This window comes from Pelophylax lessonae (genome assembly GCF_965119305.1).
Source record: "Pelophylax lessonae genome assembly, chromosome: 2".
NCBI classification, from domain to species: domain Eukaryota; kingdom Metazoa; phylum Chordata; class Amphibia; order Anura; family Ranidae; genus Pelophylax; species Pelophylax lessonae.
The window spans coordinates 247,835,004-247,851,602 of record NC_138769.1 but is presented as its reverse complement, the minus strand read 5'-3'; the positions used below and the strand labels follow the sequence as shown (position 1 = coordinate 247,851,602).

Genomic DNA, 16,599 nt, shown 5'->3' with positions numbered 1-16,599 from the left:
ACTGGTACCCCCAAAAGTGTAAAACATGTCAGTTAGGGGTTCAATCTGTCCGCCACAATGTCGCAGTCCCGCAAAAAAAATCGCAGATTGCCACCATTACTAGTAAGAAAACAAACAATAAAAATGACATAAATCTTTCCCGTAGTTAGTAAACGCAAACCAATCAAACTATGCTTATTGTGATTTTTTTACCAAAAATAAGAAGCAGAAAACAAATTGGCCTAAAATATTAAAAAATTTAGATTTTTACATTTTTTTTGAGAATTTCATATAAAAAAATGTGAAAAATATTGTTATTTTTTCAAAATTGTCGGTCTTTTTTTTTTTTATAGCGCAAAAAATAAAAATCACACAGGTGATCAAATGCCACCAAAAGAAAGCTCTTTTTGTTGGAAAAAAAGAAGTTCAATTTTGTTTGAGTACAGCGCCGCACGACCGCGCAATTGTCCATTAAAGTCACGCAGTGGCGAAACGCAAAATAGGGCCTGGTCATTGGGCAGCCAAATCCTCCAGTCTGAAAGTGGTTAAACTGATCCTAGTGTTTGTTGAATCTTACAGTACGCTTAGGTAATTAAAGCCTAGTACACATAGACCGAAGCCTGGGTGACATCAGCCAGTTAAATAAAAACTGGGCGCCATTCGGCCCGTGTGTTTGGCAGCAGGTCCTACAGAAGCCAGCTAAGCATGCTGGAAAACCAGCAGCCGACTAGCTCCTGATCAACGCCTTCAGTCAATGGCTGGGAGCACTGACCGGAGTGTTCTCGCGGGGGGCGTCCCTCTGTAAGAACACAATAGAACAACAGGGGAGATCGCTGTACAAACGTAAGATTGTTAGTACACAGCTCCAACCGAAGCTGTCAGTTTCTTTGTTCAACGCACTGGGTTGAACGAAAAAAATCTAGCGGTGTATAATAGGCTTAACCACCTTAGCGGTAATCCCGAGCGTGACTCGGGGTTGATTTTTCATTGCAGGAGCGGTAACCCCGAGTCACGCTCGGGGTGGATTGCAGAGAGCGCAGCGGTGTTCTCTTACCTTATCCTGGCGATCCAGCGATGATCTCTCATTGCTGCGACCGCCAGCCGAGAGTCCCGCCGCTCCTCCGTCCCTCCGTCGGTACGATCACTTCCTAGTTCCGTTCCCTGCAGCAGCAATGCTGCATGGGAGCGGAACTAGGGAGGGAAATTCAAAAAAAAAAAAAAAAAAAAACGTTGCACAAAACACAAAACACACTTTATATTATATTATATATATATGTGTATATATATATATATATATATATATATATATATATATATGCATGCATATATATATATATATATATATATATATGCATATATATATATATATACACCGGTATATATATATATATATATGCGCATATATATATATATATATATAATATGCACACACACACACAGATATATATATATAAAATTATATTATTGATTCAATTATAACTCATGCGTTATATATTATATATATTTATATATATGTGTGTGTATATATATATATATATATATATATATATATGTATATATATATATATATATATATATATATATATACACACACACACACACACATATCTATATATAATATATAATGCATGAATTATAATCTAATCAACAATATAATTTTATTATATATATTATATATTAAATAATAAAATAATATTATTGATTCGATTATAATTCATGCGTTTGTGTTTCAAATTTATCACATCTGGGATGTCTACTAGAGTCTTGTTTTGGTCAGGTTTAAGTCAGTAATTACTAAGAATTGTAGGCCTATAATACATAACGCCAAATTTCCATGAAAAGAATTGTACCGCTTTTGGTATGTAATTCCAGACATAATCATACCGCCAGGGAGGTTAAGAGTTAAAAGACTATGGTTTAAAGGCTGGATAAGGCAGTATAAAATAGCCAAAGGGAGATGGATAAGATAGTTTATCTAGACCTTCATTCAACAAGAAACTTCAGTTTTGTTCCAGACCAGACATACACAATTCCACAATTTACCAAAACTTCATTGAAGATTCTTACCCATTTCAGCTTTTGTAGATAAAGGTCCTCATTTACTACAGGATCAACATGTGCACCAATGCATTGATCGTATGGGAGCAAGCAAATAGTATACCCATTAAACCACTTCTGGACCGGAAGATTTTCCCCCTTAATGACCAGCCCATTTTTTTGCGATTCGGCACTGTGTTACTTTAACTGACAATTGCGTGGTCATGCGACGCTGTACCCAAATAAAATGGATGTCCGTTTTTCCCACAAATAGAGCTTTCTTTTGGTGGTATTTGATCACCTGTGCAGTTTTTATTTTTTGCGCTATAAACAAAAAAGAGCGACCATTCTGAAAAAAAAAAACAATATTTTTCACATTCTGCTATATAACATTCCCCATAAAAAAATATGGAAAAAACAAATGTTTTCATCATTTTAGGCCAATTTGTATTCTGCTATACATATTTTTGGTAAAAAAATCCCAATAAGCATTTTTTATTTTTTGCGCAAAAGTTATCTCGTCTACAAACTAGGAGAAAGATTTATGTCATTTTTATTTATTTATTTTTTTACTAGTAATAATGGTGATCTGTGATTTTTATCGGCACTATGACATTGCGGCGGACAGATGTGACACCTAACTGACTTTTGTTTTTTGGGGGGGACCAGTGACATTACTACATTAATCAGTGCTAAAAATATGCACGGTTACTGTAATAACGGCACTGGCAGGGAAGGGGTTTACCCAGGGGCAATCAAAGGGTTAAATATATGCCTAGGGACTGTTTTCTAACTGTGAGGGGGATGGGCTTGTGGAATAAACACAGAGACCCGTGATCCTAAATAGGAGGAACACAGGCGCTCTGTGTTGATTCCTGAGAGAACAACAGTCTGCTGTGTTTAGAACAGCAGACCACCGTTCTCTCTCCACGGGGAGCGACTGCGGGTGCCCGGCGGCAATCGTGGCCACCTGCCCCATGAATCAACTTCCCCGCTGGCGAATGGGGGCACGCGCGCACCTCCAGGATCACTCCCGTGGATCACCGTACAAGGACGGCGATCTGCGCAGCCGAGCCATCCTGCCGCAGTATATATGCGGCGGGCGGGCGGCAAGCGGTTAATGTACTTGAGTCTGCAGTGTTCAAGGGCACAGGCACAAGTGTTTATACGCACACACTGGGGTTGATTTACTAAAACTGGAGCGTACAAAATCTGGTGCCGTTCTGCATAGAAACCAATCAGCTTCCAGATTTTATTGTCAAAGCTTCACTGAGTTAAAGTTAGAAGCTGATTGGCTACCGTGCACAACTGCACCAGATTTTACACTCTCCAGTTTAAGGAAATCAACCTGACAGTGTATATATTCTCAATTTACAAGGAATTGTGGTTTGCGCCAATTTCAGAACATATATGAACTAAACAATGAGAGAGAGAGAGAGAGTAATTGTAACTTACAGTTTACTAAACAGGTGCAAATTTACAAGTCTTAATGCAAAACACATTCAGCATGGCATTAAATATGCATACACAGAATAATAAAAGCTGCACAAACATAGGCTCTTCACAGCAGTGTTTATGTGACTTAATCAAGGTAACATTTGGCTGCATAAAATTGTCTCTATAAGACTCTAACACAACAGGGAGTCAATCTGAGAATCAATACCACAGTAAAACAGTTCAGAACACTGCTATTATGTGATTATCTTCATAAAAGTGTCCCTTGCAGTGAAGTCCGGGGTAGCTCTGGTAATACAAGTAAAGAGCTGGATAGGTCCAAGGCCCAAGGACAAAGGGCCACCCCACTGGAACTGGAATATTCTGGCAGTAATTGGAGAAGGGTTCCTTGGAAAAGCTGCATGTTTTTAAGCTCTGGACCAGTTGCATGCAAGTGGGTTCCAACAATGGAACGCTTCTCAGGTGGCTGTAGAATACTTGCCCAGCTGAGGCAGCCAAAAGGAGATTCAACCCACTGGTTGAACAAAAAAAAAAAATGACTCAATTGCCCCATCCACAGATTAGAGGTCCCAGCTTAGCCTTTGTATGGTATTTGTATAGCGAGTATATGGCTATTCTACTACATGCCTGAAAAAGAAAAATAAGTTTGCGTCTAAGAAGCTGCCCTAATGTGTTAAAAGCCTCCTTGAAACACCTGGGTATTGTACTGCATATTTTGTACTTGCATAGCGGTTCCAGCATGCACCACTTAGCAAACCAATTACATTTTAAATAAAAAATATTGAAAGATAATTCCCTCATGCTAATATATAAATATAAGAAAACAAAATTGTGAAACCAATAGTGTTGATGGTACCCCCTCCTAAATAATAATAAATAGGATATAATGGTGACTTAACTAAATCTATATCGCACCAAGCCACGCATTACATGTGAAACTGAGAAATATGTAAATATATAGTGCTCTCGTGATACCAGAAATAGTCATAAAATACTTTCATATAAAAACTTAAGAAAGTTCAAAAAGTAAGTCCCATAAAATCAGACAAACCAAAAATAGTTGCCCCCCATTCTCATGGTGTGGAGCAACTATGGGGCTTAGCCCACACCATTTTTCAACTAATGGGAGTGGTTGACACATTGGTGGTGGATTTTATGGTGATCGCAGCAATTCTATCCACGGGATCTGTCCATTTGATTGGTTCACTTCAATCAACTTTTTAATCAATTCTTACTCATTTAAGTGTCTGATTTTATGGGACTTACTTTTTGGACCTGTACTATTTAAGTTTTTATATGAAAGTGTTTTATGATTATTTCTGGTATTACAAGAGCACTATATATTTACATATTTTTCAGTTTCACATGTAATTTGTGGCTTGGTGCGATATAGATTTAGTTAGAGTCACCATTATATCCTACATTATATATATATATATATATATACATACATATATAGAGATATCTATCTATCTATCTATCTATCTATCTATCTATCTATCTATCTATCTATCTATCTATCTATCTATCTATCTATCTATCTATCTATCTATCTATCTATCTATCTATCTATATATATATATATATATATATACTGTATATAGCTATATATATATATATATATATTTTTTTTTTAAGGAAAAATGCTGATATGCACTTTCTGCAGTACACAAATCAGAAGACACAATAGCTGTGTTTTGTTTTTTGTTTTTTCAAGTTGTTTAACATGAATGGCATACTAGATCTTCACAATATCCATTGAACATCGGTGAACATGTTCCTCAAGTGGACGTCTGAGCATTAAGGTCAGACATCTATAGCCATGCAATTTTCAAAAATAAAAAACAAACTACAGTAAACCCCCGTTATATCACGGTTCAGTTTTTGCCGTCCCGGTATTTTGCGTTTTTTTTTTCTGTAAGACCTATTAACATTATTTTATTGAATAAATCATTGTTAATTAAATATTTTTGTGTTTTCCATTGCTCTTGCTATGTCTCTCAGTATCTTTTATATGTTTAAATGTGTTTCTATTGTTTTAAAAGTGTGTTTAAAGAACTTAAAATGCTTTTAAAAGTACAGTGAAAGTTATAAAAACATGCCTAGTGTGTATTTAAATAGGGTATTCCTATTTCGCAGATTTTCACTTATTGCAGGTGGGTCTGGAACGTAACCCCCCGGGATGGAGGGGGGTTTACTGTATAACCAAGGTTTTTTTCTTGTTAACTTTTAAATAACTTGGAAAGGATTAGAATCCTTGTCAGATTTGTATCCCTGGAAATGTTCCTGCTAGGGAACCCCCCCCCCTATTCCTGTCCCCCCCCCCCTATTCCTGTTCCTATGGTCATAAAGAAAGTGAAGAGAAACACCCAATGGGGTAGATTTACTAAAACTGGAAATTGCAGAATCTTGTGCAGCTGTGCATGGTAGCCAATCGGCTTCTAACTTAAGCTTGTTTAATTAAGCTTTGAAAAAAAAAAAAAAAACTAGAAGCTGATTGGTTTCTATGCAGAACTGCACCAGATTTTGCACTCTTCAGTTTTAGTAAATCAACCCCAAAGTGTCCAAAATGACAGAGCAGTTTAAAGATAAATAATATTTCATGTCTCATCTGTCATTTGACCATAGTTAACTGTGAGGTTACACAAAGTTGTCAAGCACTGAAATAATTTCGCCACTGATTAACATTAAGGATACATTAATCACATGGGTTGTGATCTCTTATTTTTCTGTCATTATTGATCATTTCATGGCATGTAAATGTCAGTCATGCATTGACAGAATATATAGTATATTAATATATACAATATATATGTAAATATAAATAAATACATCATTTCTATACAAGATGCACTTTACAAAATAGTGTGCAAGTATGCTAGCTATGCTATTAATATTTTGATGGTAAAACTACTCAGTGTTTAGTTGGCATCCACTTATGTTAATCTATAAATTGCGAATTGTGCCTTTGAACTGTGGTCAAGTAGTTTGGAAGAGCGAATCTTTGGGGGTTTTCTTATGTTCCAGCCCCTTCCTAAAAAATGAAGGTTTCTTAGCATACTTTGTTCCGTATTATTCTGTCTGTTGTGCCACTAGCCAGTTTGTACAAAGCCGAAGGCTTAAGCTTTATTTGTAAGAGTATAGTTTAGTATATCTTTTAGATCTGTTATGACTGCTACTCCCACAGGTCAATTCATGTTACTGCTAGATAAAAAATTAGGTGTTACATCAAACACTACCTAAAAAAAGCAATTTTTCTGGTCTAGTGCTGCTGCTGCAGCTGTAGTTAAGCCAAGCAAAAATGTAAAGATAAAAAAAAAGATAAAAATGTGTGATGCCACAATATAATAGTATTGCTGGGGCTGTCCGTGAGAACTGTACTGCTCCGTAACATCACATAAAGCTTAAAAGCATTTCCCAAGCATGCCATTTAATGGGTGTTGGTGTTTTCTTATGTTGCCAGAATTGATTTTCAAGATTTGTTTCCAATTACCTTCAGATTGAAGTTCACATTTTCCATATTTTGTGTTCAGTTCAACAAATGGCCCACTAATCTAACCCTGGCTCATTCGATTATTCCTGGCCATATTCACACTTGGCACTGAGGTGGTTTTTAGATGAACTCTTTGTTGAAGCTGTATTTTGGTGTGTTGACCCATATTTTCCCATTCAAGTCAATTTGATGGAGACCTTTGTAACATATATTAAAATGTGTCTAAACATGTCACAATGCACCTAGTAACAACAGCTAATGTAAATGCCCTTTAAAGCATCCTCAAAGATTATGGCACACAGAGCCCATTTTTAGGCCAGTTTGGTGTAGGAGAGTGACTAAAGGCCCGTACACACGTAGCGATCGTCGGCCGTAAATATTCGGCCACCGACTGATCGGCCGATTGTCGGCTTGTTAGTATGATGCTTCCGACAACCGACTGCGACTTTTCGGCCAAACAGAATCTGGTGTGCAGCCTTTAAAATTTTTGTTGGCCGTCACCAGAACGGCCGATTGTTCGCCAGTCAGTACAGAATTCGGCCGACAAACAGCAGATTAGCAAGACTGGGCATGCTCAGAGAAGTAAAAACACACGGAAAGTTAACCATCACATGACATCACTTCTGCAGTCGGCTGTTGTTGGCCGACAAAATTCGTGTGCAGTCTTTAGCACTTTTCAACCGACAGGACAGCACCGGACAAAAGACGGCCGATCGTTCGGCCGACAATCGGTACGTGTGTACGGGGCTTTACTCTCATATTTTGCATGTGTGTGTTGCCATTTTTTGTTTTCTTCTGTGTTTTTTTTTTTTTTTTTTTACTTCATCATGACAAAATTCAATGTTACATTTTTTATGAATTGGGGAAATTTCTAGGTAAAATAGCACAAGATAGGGAAAAGTACATCAAACTAAAAATGAATTATTTTGTGGACTTTTCAGTTAGGCCTTTTGTAAAGACGTGCCTTTTCAGTGTGCTTACTATGAATTTACATCATATTTTCCTATTTTAAAAAATTACAAGGAGACTTTACCCAATCATGGACACTGTCGTATTTGAACAATGGCTTATTTTAATTATTGCCCAAATATGTCTGCCAATGTAAACTGATATATTTGAGTTTAACAGCTAATTCCACCTTTCAGACCATGTTTTGTGTTATGCTCATACTTAGGGTGTAACATGAAACATGGTCAGCATACACAGCCCCTCACTCTTAACCTGGTTCCTCTATGAAAGGGATTGTGGGGTTCTTCTCTATGACTATGAATGTCAGATACTGAGGCAGAGCGATAATAGTTCTCAATGAAGCACAAGATCAGTGATGTCAATGCACTTGTAAACTATTGTTTTTTCCTCCCAGTCCGTGGCTGAAGATCTCTATGGACCTGAGCTGGAGGAAAGTCTGTAGGAGCCAGAGCATTGCACCTGCAATAAACTGATTGCTATTACAATACTTTGAAGGATGAAATGGTGGAGCACTGTGCGGCCAGGCTGCATGATGTTGCACCCCTAAGCAATGTTCCAAGGACAGACTGGGCTCAAAGGAAATAGGCTGAATGATGCTACTGTTGTTCAGCCCAGAAGAGAACCAGAAGTGCTCGATTTGGAAAAAAACAATAGAAACATTGCTGGAAAGGCAAAGTAAAAATTCATATTTTTTTCTTAATATGGTGGGAGGGTGATATTCAAATGAAAAAAAAATACTGGTGTTCCAATTTAAACAAAAATATACATTTTAATTTAAAAAAATAAATAAATATTGGCAATCCCCCATCCCTCAGCCTCTGTAGTAAAAACTTCAAAGGACACTGTACCATTGTAATATAGAAAGAAGCCCATTTATAGTCCAGCCTGGTAAAAGATGGCACATTGATGTGATCATCAAGCGCATGCGATGAGCTGGAGATAGGTTATTGGCAAAAAGGCATAATTCAATAACACCAACTTCTGGTCCTTCATATTTCTAGCTCTGCCCATTCTCCCATTTTTTAACAGGGCTACATAACATCAGCACTGGTAATAACTCTCATCACCTCTATATGCATCATTTGTTAATAGAAAGCCCACTGGAATGTAACCTCCAGCTCCTTCTTCCTGAGGGTTTCCTAAAGAATCAAAAAGGTCCTTAGCAGACAGAACCAGTATGTGAATGGTGGGGGTTGTAAGCTAGAAGAATTGTTATTATTTAAAGTGGTACTAAACCCATGACCCTGAATTCACTATATCTGGTCTTCCACAGTACACAGAACATGGAAATGCAATTATTTTAGTAAATATACACTGCTAAATACCTTTTCTCATCAGCAGTATAAAGCAGTCTTTTGACTTCTATCAGTGTGTGGTTAAAGCTTGTAGAAGGTAATTTCATTCTACTCTGACTGTCCTATGATGCTGTATGACCCTTGACTTTCTGTCTGGACAGTGCTAATTGACCTGTGCCAATCACATGCACCTTCCCAAGAAAAAAAAAAAATCTCTAGCAATACACACCAAACCAAGCATGTGCAGAGTGACTCCAAATGCTCTGTCTTATCAGGAGATGGATTGGGGACTGTGGAAGAAGGGAAGGATCAGAAAAGACAGGATCAAACAGCCTTTTTACACAATCTGCTGGATAAACTCCTTAGGTTCCACAGCAAGTATAACACATTTGCTTAAGCATGCTTTACTGCATATACGTACTGTTTTTTACTGTTTTGGATTTAGTAACACTTTAAATTTATGTCACTTACAGTAAAAACAAAGTAAATTGTTTGCATATCTTAGTGCTACATTCTACATTTCACAATCATTTAAAGGGTAACTCCACTTTCGTGGGGAAATAAAATAGCAAATAAAGAAAAAATAATCTAGCGTATACACTTGTGACACAAATCATATTGTAATTGAATGTTATTAAAAATTACCTTTCCTTTTCAATCTGCAGCTGTTGTATTTTCTGAAAATGCAATGCAATATGGCTACCTGGAGCTTTTCTGTACACAGAATGTGTACTGACCACACCCCAGAAACATAATTTCCTGCTTGTGCGATTGGCTCACCAATTTTCCCAGAAGTCTGCTTAAGATACAAGTCAGATTTCTGGCATCCCCTGCAACTAAAATGATAAGATACGCCCAATAAGAACATGTCTAAAGGGATGCAGGTCCAGCAGCTTTCCTCATTAGTGCTCTGCAACTGCCACAGCTGATAGATAATTATGAAACTACTCCCATTTGACCCACCCAGCACAGAGGCACAAAGGAACAAACAATGATTTCTTCAAAATAACAAAAGGTAGGAATCTGCAACAACGTTTGTTAAAGACTTTGTAATGTACACAGATCACACAGAGGGGAATGTTTTTTTTCTCAACAAAAGTGGAGTTACGTTTAATACTGCCTATTATGGTTGGCCTAAAGTATATCTATAGCCAAAACCTTTTTTTTTCTTTTTCTTTTTTTCTTTTTTTTTTTGGATAGAGTGGAGAAGGACTAAACCAGAAATAAGCAAGGTTAAGTAGGGGAATTCTAGAATTCCTGTCTGCATTTCCTTACTGTTGGTTTGCCTGTTTCAGATTTTCCCTCACTTTCTGCCGCATAAACATTTATACCCAGAACAGAAAATAAGAGATAAACTCTCAAACATAGCCCCAGATGTTAAAAAAAAAAAAAACAATTAGGGGTTCTACCTGTTTCTATCCAAGTCTAAAAAAAAACATTTAGGGGTTCTACACGTTTCTATCCAAGTCTAAAAAAAACAATTAGGGGTTCTACCCATTTCTATCCAAGTCTAAAAAAAAAAATTAGGGTTTTACCCATTTCTATCCAAGTCTAAAAAAGCCAGTTAAGGGTTCTACCCGTTTCTATCCAAGTCTAAAAAAAACAATTAGGGGTTCTACTACCCATTTCTATCCAAGTCTAAAAAAAACAATTAGGGTTCTACCCATTTCTATCCAAGTCTAAAAAAGCCAGTTAAGGCTTCTACCCGTTTCTATTCAAGTCTAAAAAAACAATTAGGGGTTCTACTACCCATTTCTATCCAAGTCTAAAAAAAAACAATTAGGGTTTTACCCATTTCTATCCAAGTCTAAAAAAAAACAATTAGGGTTTTACCCTTTTCTATCCAAATCTAAAAAAAACAATTAGGGGTTCTACCCGTTTCTATCCATGTCTAAAAAAACAATTAGGGGTTCTACCCATTTCTATCCAAGTCTAAAAAAAACAATTAGGGGTTCTACCCATTTCTATCCAAGTCTAAAAAAAACAATTAGGGGTTCTACCCATTTCTATCCAAGTCTAAAAAAACAATTATGGGTTCTACCCGTTTCTATCCAAGGCTAAAAAAAAAAAAAAACAATTAAGGGTTCTACCCATTTCTATTCAAGTCTAAAATAACAATTAAGGGTTCTACCCGTTTCTATCCAAGTCTAAAAAAAACAATTAGGGGTTCTACCCGTTTCTATCCAAGTCTAAAAAAAAAACAATTAGGGGTTCTACCCATTTCTATCCAAGTCTAAAAAAAAACAATTAGGGGCTCTACCCATTTCTATCCAAGTCTAAAAAAAACAATTAGGGGTTCTACCCATTTCTATCCAGGTCTAAAAAAAAAAAACAGTTAGGGTATAGGTAAATATTAATATATAGTGAAGCTTGTTTATCATATAGGCCATTTAGTTTATTATTGCTTTTTTTCCCTCCAGGAATGACTAAATAAAACATAACCTTCCTCCTCCATAATGTTAATCTTCCATGATACAGTTTATGCTGTTTCATCTACAGTAAACATGCTGAACCTCCTTCTAATTATCAGGTAATTAGAAGAGTGTGGGAGGGTATATTAATGGAAACCTTGTCCTAGTTTAATTACAGTACACATGATACATCTCTGAAAGACTCCAAAGCGTGGATGAACAGGCCGTCAGAACATTGGTTTGAAAAGTGGAGGCAGTTTACAAGCGATCCAAGCTGAATGTCACACATGAAGCATGTCCTTATTATCAGATGCATGTTGAATTTAATCTTTTTTTTTTCCTATGTACAGAGTGTATTTAGCATATAACATTGAAAAGAGACAAGTGTTTCTGTTCTGTGTTATGTTTTACAATAACATTTGTTATGTTATTAACAAAACAATCAGTTGTGTGTTCTGCCACTAATTCTATATAGCTCTTAGTTTGATACATATACATATATCTTACAACCGGCTTCTGTCCAATGGGAATGTTGGAAAACCAGCATCCGATCGACATTCGATTAGCGCTGGAAGCCAATGACTGGAATCGATGACAAGTGTGTTCTGGTAGGGAGGGGGGGGGGGTCAGTCCCCCTGTCAGAACACAATAACACAGCAAGGGAGATCGCTGTACTAACATCTCTTGTGTAAGCGCAGCGATCTGTCAGGTTTTTTTTGTTGAATAAGAAAAAAATTATAGTGTGTACCAGGCTTTACTAACTGCTACTAGCTGTACTCCACAGCATACTTTCCTCCACACCAGCTGTGACCTAGATCACACAGACAGTGAATATTCAAACTTTTCCATTAGTTGTAGCTTATGCAAATGTAGCTAATAATGGTATTTTCCTTTGGGTCCTTACTCTGTAATAATCATTTATATTTCATTTATTAACCATCTTCCAGTTTGTTTTTCATGTCTACACACATTTTGCTTTGGTCTTGACACAGTTTTCCACTTCATAGTATCAGTGCCAGCTTTATACTGGGGCTGATTTACTATAATTGGAGAGTGCAAAATCTGGTGCAGCTGTACATGGTAGCCAATCAGCTTCCAGTTTTTTTTTTGTCAAAGCCTAAGGCACCTTTCACACAAGCTTTCTGATCCGGGCGGGCTGTTAGTTTTTCAGGCGGATCTGATCGGATGCTCCTTGCAGCCCTATGGAACAGCGGATGTCAGCAGAGACATCTCCGTTGACACCCGCTGCTATCCAATCCGATCCTGTCCATGAAATCCGGATGGATGGAAGCCCTATTTTCCTTCTGTGACGAGACCAATCTCGCCACTGGGCGTTGGAGAAGCCTGGTTGCTTGCCTCCTGCAATATGACTATGGACCTAGGGGCTTTTACCCCTTTAAGACTGTATTTGGGCATGAAAATGTGCCTGCGCTCGGTAAGAAAAGGACTTCCGTCTAACTTTTTAACCCCTGGAGGGATTTCTATGATTTTTGGTTATGTTTGCATTTGAAGTATGCTGATTCGGAAAATGTAAGTTTTATTTGAATGTGATGCATATTTTAGAAGTTATGAAAATGTTGCTTTTGTCCTGAGGTGGCTTTGCATTCACCTATTGTCGGGTGTGCTAAGTATTCCTGTTCCATTCTTACATGCTAATGACCTTGCATTGTTCTGGCCAGGTGGCTAGATAATTAGTTTAGTGTTATTTTGTGCCTGTTTACAAATCTATCTGCATATGCTAATGCAATGAGACTCACATTACCTGATAGTGTATATAATGTGTTTGTGTGGATTTAATAAACAGTTCTAAGTCAGACCACTGCTTGAACCTCACACGGAGCCTTGCCTCGTTCTTGGGGGGATTCACTGTATGCTGTTGGAGACTGATTGCTAGGAGTGTAAGCTGATGTATGCTTTTCCTGTTCGTCTGCTAGCAGCTATTCGTGAGGTTCCAGGTTGGAGTGCTATTTTGTATCCAGTTCGGGAGTTTGGTGTCCGGCAAGTAGCTGTGCCTATCTCTCAGAAAGGGGCATATCGCCTAAACGGATTTTAACCCCTTGTCTGCTGAAACGGTCTGTTACACCTTCCGTCTGGAAGATCGGATAAGATCACATAAAAACGGTAAGGTTGTCCATTCTCATCTGATCTTCCATAAAGGAGTGTGGGGATCTGACAGCTCCGTCTCTGCAAAGTAAGCGGAGACGGAGCTGTCAACCGCCTGCTCAGTGGGGATCGGCGGATAGATCCCCGCTGAACAAAATGGAGTCCGTCGGGCGCACCGTCCGTGTGAAAGGGGCCTAATTGAACAAGCTAAAGTTAGAAGCTGACTGGCTACCATGCACAGTTGCACCAGATTGTGCCCTCTCCATGTGACAAGCAAAGTGTAAGAATCATACATTTCTACCAGTAACCCCCTTTAACCCTTCTTATGATTTCCTTGCACCTCAAACAGACATTATTGCATTATAAGGCCACCTCAATAAAGCTTTTAGTGGGATGTTGAACAGAAGTCTCGGTCAAAGCTTTACAAAAAGAAAATAAATATACAGCTCACCTTATTTTATGCTTTCTTCACCCCCTCACCAATCTTCCTCTTAGTTGTAGATAAAGTGTAACAACAAAGTGTCCAGCACCCATCAGTTCCTCAAAAATCTCCTTTTATTGATTCAGCATTAAAACATAAAGGAAAACCTGCTGAGCCATTTAAGGGTCATAGCTGGTTGTGAAAGGTACCGGCATGATTTAAGAAGTGTCTACTGGCTGAGGGTGAAAGCACATTTTGATTGATTACAAACAATTAGCAAATAATACTGAGGGTTATGGCTAAGACTATCGTCTCAATAGAAAAATGTACAAAAACGACTCAGATATCTAAAATCATATACAAATATAGAAAAGAAAAAGGGGGCACAGATTAAAGATTACATACTATCAACAAACAATGGGGATAGAAGTGCTCTACCTCCACCTATGTTTCATATTTCATTCACAGGGAATACCTGCAACCAGCAGGGGATACCTGTTTTGGCTTACATAAAAGGAAGGAGAGCTATATCCTCATATCCATATATGCTAGCACCTCTCTCCTGCTTTGTATGTAAGCTGAAGAATAAATAAAAGATTCCCATGCCATACTATGTACATAAGCCTTAAAAGAATTAAAAGACATATAGAAGATTAGAGCCAATTGTCTCTTTGATTATATATATTATCACCTCAAAAGTAGATTTATATCCCATCATAAGTTTATTCCCCATGGAGCCCTAGTGTGTAGGCTAAAGAAATACATAGCTTCTATCTGGATCAAATTTCTGTGGAGATTCTCATCCCTAGACTGGGTAGCCCCCTTTTTAATCTCATGGAAAGAAAAGGAGGTTGATATCTCCTCCATGTACATCTCTAAAGTGATCACATTTGGTATTTTAGAAGTTGATATGCTTCGGCTTTCACAATAGTAGGTTTCTCATAGTACAACTGATATTTTGTACTTTGCACAAAGAACAAGTTACAACATTTTATTTCCACAATTAATAGATTGATTGATAGGAAACCTCTCTCCTGAGACAGATGAAATTACCTAAACTGCAATACCTAAAGATTGCAAGTCTTTTGATCCACAAATAGCGATAAGATGGAACTCAAAGTCAGAGTTTTCTGACTGACAAATCAACAGTCTTCCCTAAGTACTTCATATAACTGTGGTTCTGCATAAAAGATAGAAAGGTTCATTTAACCACTTTACCACTAGAGGATTTTGCTGTCTTACGTCTGGGCCACTTTTTGCGATTCGGCGCTGTGCGACTTTAACTGACAATTGCGCGGTCGTGCGACGCCATACCCAAACGAAATTTATGTCCTTTTTTTCCCACAAACAGAGCTTTCTTTTGGTGGTATTTGATCACATGTGCGATTTTTACTTATTGCGCTATAAACAAAAAAAGAGCATAAATTTTGAAAAAATAACAATATTTTTCACATTTTTTTATATGAAATTCCCCCCCAAAAAAATGTAAAAATCAAAATTTTTTAAAATTTTTGGCCAATTTGTTTTCTGCTACCTATGTTTGGTAAAAAAAATCACAATAAGCGTATTTTGATTGGTTTGCGCAAAAGTTATTGCGTTTACTAACTAAGGGAAAGATTTCTGTCATTTTTGGTGTTTTTTTTTTAACGAGTAATGGCAGCGATCTGCGTTTTTTTTTGCGGGACTGCGACATTGCGGCGGACAGATCGGACCCTTGACTGACATTTTTGACACTTTTGGGGGTACCAATGACATTACTGCAGTAATCAGTGCTATATATATGCACTGTTACTGTAAAAATTACACTGGCAGGGAAGGGGTTAATTTTATTGGAGAGGGAGGGGTTAATGTATGCCTGGTGCTTACTGACGTGTGTGGGGGGAGGTGACTATGTGACACAAGGATAGATCCAGGGTTCAGCTATGCTGAACCCTGCAAACTGACCCTGCCTGTCACTTAGGAGATCCGCCCGCTTGTGTTTACACAAGCAGGCGGATCTCCACACTAGATCCCCAACGATCGGGGAAGAGCATCGGCGATCGCCGCTGCTCCTCCCCTGGCCCGACTCGCGCTGTGACTGAATACAGCAAGAGCGAGCTTCCGGCGCGCGGGCGCCGCCGAGAAAGGGAAGTGTCTGGCGATGTAGGTCTACGTCGCCAGACGATAACGAACCACTTTGCCGCAGTAGTGCTCGAGTGAGCAGATGGCAAGTGGTTAATAATACTGTTTATGTTATTGTATTCCCTTTAATGTTTAGTTACAAAAATAGGTGTGCCCTCGGTATCATGTGAGGTCTTTTTAATTTATTATAGGTGTAATTATATTGAATGAGTTCTGCTCTTAGCCTCAACAGTGATCAATTGTCCTAGACCAATAAGCCCATTGGGGTAACCTCTGGCTCTTAACCAAGATGAAATTCCCTTGACTTCCTTTTCA

At 38.0% G+C, this 16,599-nt stretch overlaps 1 protein-coding gene across 3 annotated transcripts in view; it reads right to left on the bottom strand.

The window, feature by feature from the left end:
• KCND3 (potassium voltage-gated channel subfamily D member 3) overlaps positions 1-16,599 on the bottom strand; it is a 752,547-nt gene that overhangs the window by 466,409 nt on the left and 269,539 nt on the right. The window lies entirely within an intron of this gene.